This window comes from Bison bison, unplaced genomic scaffold (genome assembly GCF_000754665.1).
Source record: "Bison bison bison isolate TAMUID 2011002044 unplaced genomic scaffold, Bison_UMD1.0 scf7180017864518, whole genome shotgun sequence".
In the NCBI taxonomy this organism is placed as follows: domain Eukaryota; kingdom Metazoa; phylum Chordata; class Mammalia; order Artiodactyla; family Bovidae; genus Bison; species Bison bison.
The window spans coordinates 16,693,814-16,702,588 of NW_011495071.1; positions in this window are offsets into that span (position 1 = coordinate 16,693,814).

The window sequence follows — 8,775 nt, forward strand, 5'->3', positions numbered from 1 at the left end:
TGTTCAAGCTGGTTTTAGAAAAGGCAGAGGAACCAGAGACCAAATTGCCAACATCTGCTGGATCATCAAAAAAGCAAGAGAGTTCCAGAAAAACATCTATTTCTGCTTTATTGACTATGCCAAAGCCTTTGACTGTGTGGATCACAACAAACCCCGTAAAATTCTTTAAGAGATGGGAATACCAGACCACCTGACCTGCCTCTTGAGAAATTGTATGCAGGTCAGAAAGCAACAGTTAGAACTGGACATGGAACAACAGACTGGTTCCAAATAGGAAAAGGAGTACGTCAAGGCTGTATATTGTCACCCTGTTTATTTAACTTATATGCAGAGGACATCATGAGAAACACTGGGCTGGAGGAAGCACAAGCTGGAATCAAGATTGCTGGGAGAAATATCAATAACGTCAGATATGCAGATAACACCACCCTTATGGCAGAAAGTGAAGAGGAACTAAAAAGCCTCTTGATGAAAGTGAAAGAGGAGAGTGAAAAAGTTGGCTTAAAGCTGAACATTCTGAAAACGAAGATCATGGCATCCAGTCCCATCACTTCATGGGAAATAGATGGGGAAACAGTGGAAACAGTATTAGACTTTATTTTTTTGGGTTTCAAAATCACTGCAGATGGTGACTGCAGCCATGAAATTAAAAGACACTTACTCCTTGGAAGGAAATTTATGACCAACCTAGATAGCGTATTGAAAAGCAGAGACATTACTTTGCCAACAAAGGTCCGTCTAGTCAAGGCTATTGTTTTTCCAGTGGTCATGTATGGATATGAGATTTGGACTGTGAAGAAAGCTGAGCACCAAAGAACTAATGCTTTTGAAGTGTGGTGTTGGCGAAGACTGTTGAGAGTCCCTTGGACTGCAAGGAGATCCAACCAGTCCATTCTGAAGGAGATCAGCCCTGGGATTTCTTTGGAAGGAATGATGCTAAAGCTGAAACTCCAGTACTTTGGCCACCTCATGTGAAGAGTTGACTCATTGGAAAAGACTCTGATGCTGGGACGGATTGGGGGCAGGAGGAGAAGGGGATGACAGAGGATGAGATGGCTGGATGGCATCACTGACTCGATGGACGTGAGTCTGAGTGAACTGCGCGAGTTGGCGATGGCCAGGGAGGCCTGGCGTGCTGCGATTCTTGGGGTCACAAAGAGTCGGACACAACTGAGTGACTGAACTGAACTGACTTACGCTGTTGGTGGGAATGCAAACTAGCACACCCACTATGGAGAACAGTGTGGAGATTCCTTTAAAAACTGGAAATAGAACTGCCTTATGACCCAGCAATCCCACTACTGGGCATACACACCTAGGAAACCAGAATTGAAAGAGACACATGTACCCCAGTGTTCATCGCAGCACTGTTTACAATAGCCAGGACATGGAAGCAACCTAGATGTCCATCAGCAGATGGATGGATAAGAAAGCCGTGGTACATATACACAAAGGAGTGTTACTCAGCCATTAAAAAGAATAGATTTGAATCAGTTCTAATGAGGTGGATGAAACTGGAGCCTATTATACAGAGTGAAGTAAGCCAGAAAGAAAAACACCAATACAGTATACTAACACATATATATGGAATTTAGAAAGATGGTAATAATAACCCTGTATGCGAGACAACAGAAGAGACACATGTATAGAACAGTCTTTTGGACTCTGTGGGAAAGGGAGAGGATGGGACAATTTGGGGGAATGGCACTGAAACATGTACAATATCATATAAGAAATGAATCACCAGTCCAGGTTTGATACAGGATGCTTGGGGCTGGTGCACTGGGATATCCCAGAGGGATGGTACAGGGAAGGAGGTGGGATGGGGGTTCAGGATGGGGAACATGTGTACGCCCATGGCAGATTCATGTTGATGTGTGGCAGAACCAATACAATATTGTAAAGTAATTAACCTCCAATTAAAATAAATAAATTTAAATTAAAAAAAAAAGAAATCACAGAAGCTTCCTGCAGGAAGCTGACCTTGACTAATAGATGAAGGAAAAGAAAGATATCTTGTTAAGATGCTGACATTTCAGAATTAGTTTCCAAACTGGCTATGCATCAGAATCACCTGGGGAGTGTAGAGACTATTTAGATTCCTGGAGATTCAGATTCATTAGACAGAGTGGGACTTCTGAATAGAAATATATGTCTTTAATGACACTAATATAATAAATCTTTAGACCTCTTGGAAATTTTAGCAATTTTAGGGCAAAATTTAGGACATTTTTTTAAAATTCAAATGTTTAGCATTTGAAAAATGTTTTGATGTCCCTTTTCTCATCAGATTTTTTCACTTGGCTTTCTTTTTTTGTGGGTGGAATACCTACTAGGTGATGTCTGTTCTTTAGTAGAAGCCAAGATTCTGATACATTCTTTTGCAATTATCATAACAAGTTATTGTAATAACCTTTTAGCTGAATCAGATGAAGTTCTATTTCCATGTTTTCATTAGAATTAAAAAATGGAATAAGACTCCTAGAGCATATGCTTATGAGGTACTTGATATTTTAATATTTGGATTTCTTTTAAATGTCAACATGAATTGCCATTGAACAGGGCAAGAGATATTTGGTTGATATTTCCTTTTTAGTGCAGAAATCACTGCCTCCTAGATCAGCTTTCTTTCTTTCAATGTGTGCTAAAACTTTGAAAACTGGATGGATATTACAATGACTTACCAAAACGATGATTTCTCCCAAAACAGATCTGTTACTCTGGCATTTTTCAGAACCTCCTATAAATATCTACAAGGCTTTTAGCTCATGTCTTCCCCAAATCTATAGTGCACTAAGCAGGGTTCCCAAAAACTGTGTTGAGAATTTTCATATTGGTGTTCTTATATTCTTCAAATTTACTAGAAATTCACTTATTCAAGAGGGTTTGGAACATATACTATACTGTAAGAACTAGATACAAGAGTGAATGAAGCAGATATCATTCTTGCTTTAATGGAGCTTACAGTCTGATATGAAACAGATAATTATATGGGTTATAATCATATCAAGCAAAAGGAAGAATTTACTTTTTCAACAACGTCCCACTTATTCTACCTCATCACCATAGGAACTGGTTCTCCATCTTCCTGGAGAGAGAGCAGAAAAGATTTCTTAGTAGTATTTTGGCCAGTGAAAATTCCTGAGACAACAATAAAAGGAACAACTCACCACAGATTGACCATAAGGCAAACTGGGAAAAGGAGACACCAACACTTCTCTATCCCATGCTCTTTGCTCTGCCCTTGGGCTCCTCAGGGAGCTCATTGTTCACATTTTCATTTTAAATGGAAGTTTGCTGTGATGGCACTTATTGGTGCTAAAGACAAGTTGGGCATTGATTGCTTAAGCCTGTTTAACTACTGGTTGAAGACAACTGGCCCTGGGCTGATGGGTTCCCAATGGGCCTTTAAGATCCTCCAGGCATTTTATGCCAATGGGTGACTTTGATCTGGACATTTGAAGGCTGATCAAAAACATCAGCTGAGAAAACTAATTACTTATTTGCCAAAAATGAAACACGATTTCTACTCATGTCCTCAGAACCCTATTATCCAGGGACACATTCCTCCCAAGGTTGCAGCCTGGATCACCAAGCCCTTGCCACATCACAGACTTTGTCTTTCTTCACTATGACTACACTCTTGAAAGAAACTACAAAATGCCCACTCATCAGGTATCCTTAGACTGAAGAGTTTCCTTAAACCAGACAAAGCTAAGAAGAAGAAACCAAGAAAATAGCCTCAGGATAACCTGAAATAGGCATCATAACATTTCATTACTGCCATCCTGACCATTACTGAATTCTTATTCAATGTCTGTAGGCTCTTCATTCACACCCAGATCTAATTTGTGTGGCTAATCTCTGTTTTTCCCCTGAGCACATTAGTTAAAGCTGTTGTTGTAAAAGACCATGAAACTGCTGATCATTACTCATAAAGGTTCACTTGGTATCTATTTACTCTGTACTTACGCACAAATCAGACAAGGGTTGTTTCTGTTCACCAGTACAGATTAATGCAGTAAATGTCCAAAAAGAGGCTTTTCATAATTCTTGATAAATATATAAGAAATATAAAACATGTATAAATATATAAAATGTACATTTTATGAAGTAAATATATACAATAAATTTACAGGTTTGCACTCAGTATTTGCAGATAGGCCTGTTGATCCCATACCATTCTACTGAGCATGGTTTTTGCTGTTTTGTTTTTCTTTTGTTGTGTATTTTACCACACACCAAATGAAAATGAGAGTGGGCAGACTGTTGCAAAAGACAGTTACAGTGAAACCAGCAAGATGTGATAGTCGACAACCTGATGAACAGAAATGAAATAAAATACCTCTCAGTTCAGTTCAGTTCACTCACTCAGTCATATCTGACTCTTTGCGACCCCATGAAACACAGCACGCCAGGCCTCCCTGTCCATCACCAACTCCTGGAGTTTACCCAAACTCATGTCCACTGACTCAGTGATGCCATCCAACCATCTCATCCTCTATTGTCCCCTTCTCCTCCTGCCTTCAATCTTTCCTAACATCAGGTCTTTTCAAATGAGTCAACTCTTTACATCAGGTGACAAAAATATTGGAGTTTCAGCTTCAACATCAGTCCTTACAATGAACACCCAGGACTGATCTCCTTTAGGATGGACTGGCTGGATCTCCTTGCAGTCCAAGGGACTTTCAAGAGTCTTCTCCAACACCACAGTTCAAAAGCATCAACTCTTTGGCACTCAGCTTTCTTTATAGTCCAACTCTCACATCCATACATGACCACTGGAAAAACCATAGCCTTGACTAGATGGACCTTTGTTGGAAAAGTAATATCTCTGCTTTTTAACATGCTGTCTAAGTTGGTTATAGGTTTTGTTCCAAGGAACAAGTGCCTTTTGATTTCATGGCTGCAGTCACCATCTGCAGTGATTTTGGAGCCCCAAAAAACAAAGTCAGCCACTATTTCCACTGTTTACCCATCTATTTGCCATGAAGTGATGGGACCGGATGCCATGATCTTAGTCTTCTGAATGTGGAACTTTAAGCCAATTTTTTCACTCTCCTCTTTGACTTTCATCAAGAGGCTCTTTAGTTCTTCTTCACTTTCTGCCATAAGGGTGGTATCATCTGCATATCTGAGGTTATTGATATTTCTCCCAGCAATCTTGATTCCAGCTTGTGCTTCCTCCAGCCCAGTGTTTCTCATGATGTACTCTGCATATAAGTTAAATAAGCAGGGTGACAATATACAGCCTTGACGTACTCCTTTTCCTATTTGGAACTAGTTGTATTATATTAATTTTAAACTGTAAAAAGAAAGATAATGTGATATCAACTAGTACAAGGCTGTTGGCCTTATATGTCTTCTTCTTTGTTTTTTTTTTTTTTTTTTAATATTTATTTATTTAGCTGCCCTGGGTCTTAGTTGCGACATGCGGGATCTTTTGTTGAGGAGTGTCAGATCTATTCCCTGACCAGGGATGAAACTCAGGCCCCTGCATTGAGAGCACAGGATCTTAGCCACTGGACCATCAGGGAAGTTCTGGTTCTGCATGTCTTATAGATGCTGAGAGTGGACAGTATTAGTGTCCAGCATGTTAAGTTATGTTCTTATAGTGTCAATGAAATCAAGAAAGTATTAAAAACTATATTCATTATATTCTTTTAAGAATGAAGAGGAGCACTGTTTGCAGATGACATGATTCTCTACATAGAAAACCCGAAAGACACAACCAGAAAATTACTAGAGCTAATCAATGAATATAGTAAAGTTGCAGGATATAAAATTAACACACAGAAATCCCTTGCATTCCTATACACTAACAATGAGAAAACAGAAAGAGAAGCTAAGGAAACAATTCCATTCACCACTGCGACAAAAAGAATAAAATACTTAGGAATAAATCTACCTAAAGAAACAAAAGACTTATATATAGAAAAACTATAAAACACTGATGAAAGAAATCAAAGATGACACAAATAGATGGAAAAATATATCATATTCATGGATCGGAAGAATCGATACAATGCAAATGAGTATACTACCCAAAGCAATCTTTAGATTCAATGCAATCCTTATCAAGCTACCAATGGTATTTGTCAGAGAACTAGAACAAATAATTTCACAATTGGTATTAAAATACCAAAAACCTCGAATAGCCAAAGCAATCTTGAGAAAGAAGAATGGAACTGGCGGAATCAACCTACCTGACTTCAGACTATACGACAATGCTACAGTCATCAAGACAGTATGGTACTGGCACAAAAACAGAAATATAGATCCATGGAACAAAATATAAAGCCCAGAGATAAATCCATGCACCTATGGACACCTTATCTTTGAAAAAGGAGGCAAGAATATACAATGGACAAAAGACGATTTCTTTATCAAGTGGTGCTGGGAAAAGAATGAAACTAGAACACTTTCTAACACCATACACAAAAATAAACTCAAAACGGATTAAAGATCTAAATGTAAGACCAGAAACTATAAAACTCCTAGAGGAAAACATAGGCAAAACACTCTCTGACATAAATCACAACAGGATCCTCTATGACCCACCTCCCAGAGTAAGGGAAATAAAAGCAAAAATAAACAAATGGGACCTAATTAAACTCAAAAGCTTTTGAACAACAAAGGAAACTATAAGTAAAGTAAAAAGACAGCCTTCAGGATGGGAGAAAATAATAGCAAACGAAGCAACTGACAAAGAATTAATCTCAAAAATATACAAGCAGCTCCTGCAGCTCAATTTCAGAAAAATAAACAACCCAATCAAAAAATGGGTCAAAGTACTAAACAGACATTTCTCCAAAGAAGACATACAGATGGCTAACAAACACATGAAAAGATGCTCAACATCAATCATTATCAGAGAAATGCAAATTAAAAGCACAATGAGGTACCATCTCACACCAGTCAGAATGGCTGCTATCACAAAGTCTACAAACAAGAAATGCTGGAGAGGGTGCAGAGAAAAGGGAAGCCTCTTACACTGTTGGTGGGAATGCAAACTAGTACAGCCACTATGGAGAACAATGTAGAGATTGCTTTAAAAACTGGAAATAGAACTCCCACACAAGTCAGCAATCCCACTGCTGGGCATACACATCAAGGAAACCAGAACTGAAAGAGACACGTGTACCCCAATGGTCATCACAGCACTGTTTACAATAGCTAGGACATGGAAGCAACCTAGATGTCCATTGGCAGATGAATGGATAAGAAAGCTGTGGTACATGTACAGAATGGAATATTACTCAGTTATTAAAAAGAATGCATTTGAATCAGTTCTAATGAGGTGGATGAAACTGGAGCCTATTATACAGAGTGAAGTAAGTCAGAAAGAAAAACAGCAATACAGTATATTAATGCATATGTATGGAATTTAGAAAGATGGTAACAATGACCCTATATGCGAGACAGAAAAAGAGACACAGATGTAAATAACAGTCATTTGGACTTGATGGGAGAAGGTGAGGGTGGGATGATTTAAGAGAATAGTATTGAAACATGTACATTATCATATGTGAAACAGATCCCCAGTCCAGGTTTGATGCATGAGACAGGGCGCTCAGGGCCGGTGCACTGGGATGACCCTGAGGGATGAGATGGGAAGGGAGGTGGGAGCGGGGTTCCGGATGGGGGACACATGTACACCCATGGCTGATTCCTGTCGATGTATGGCAAAAACCACTACAATATTATAAAGTAATTAGGCTCCAATTAAAATAAATTAATTTTAAAAAATAAAAAAGAATGAAGAGGAGAATGCAATATATGTTTTCTAATTTTCCATACAAGTTGATGTAATTTGAAACTTGATGGCATGCGTGCTTTTGTGCTAAGTCTCTTCAGTCAGGTCCAATTCTGTGCAACCCTATAGTACAGACTATAGCCCAGCAGGCTCCTCTGTCCATGGGATTCTCTAAGGAAGAATACTGGAGTGGGTTCCCATGCCCTCCTCTAGGGGATCTTTCTGCCCCAGGGATTGAACCCATGCCTCTTATAAGTCTCCTGCATTGGCAGGTTGGTTCTTTTCTCTAGCAACACCTGGGAAGCCCACTTGATGGGGTAGAGATAAGCTTTTGTTTCAATTACAATAATAGCCCCGACTCAAGTGCATACTCCATGCCAGGCAGTGTGCCAGGTGTTTAAGATAAATTATCTTTAACCTGCTGGGCAATGACACTGCAACGTGACTAGGCAGGTATCTGAGAGGATAGGAAAGGCAGATTATTCTTTTGGGCCTTGGCTATTAGTTTTATTTTAAGAACTAAAAACCCAGATTGCCTCTTTCTTAAGAAAGCAGAGGAGTGTGTAATGATTTCATTTAATTTACTCTATTAACCTGATACAATTTGGCACTTGAAGGGATAAGCCTTGTTTATAATAATAATAATGGCCACTACTCTTAAGTATCTGCTTCTTGCCAAGTAGGGGCTTCCCAGGTGGTTCAGATGGTAAAACATCTGCCCACATTGTGGGAGACCTGGATTTGATCCCTGGGTCAGGAAGATCCCTTGGAGAAGGAAATGGCAACCCACTCCAGTACACTTGCCTGGAAAATTCCATGGATATAGGAGACTGGTAGGCTACAATCCACGGGGTTGCAAAGAGTCAGACATGACTGAACAACTTCACTCTCTTTCTTTACTACTTGCCAAGTAATATGTCTGGTCTTCAATATAAATTCCTTTACTACTCCTAGACAGTTATTATTACTCCCATTTTACATGCTAAGAAACTGACTGAGGGAGATAACTGTGTGCTGGA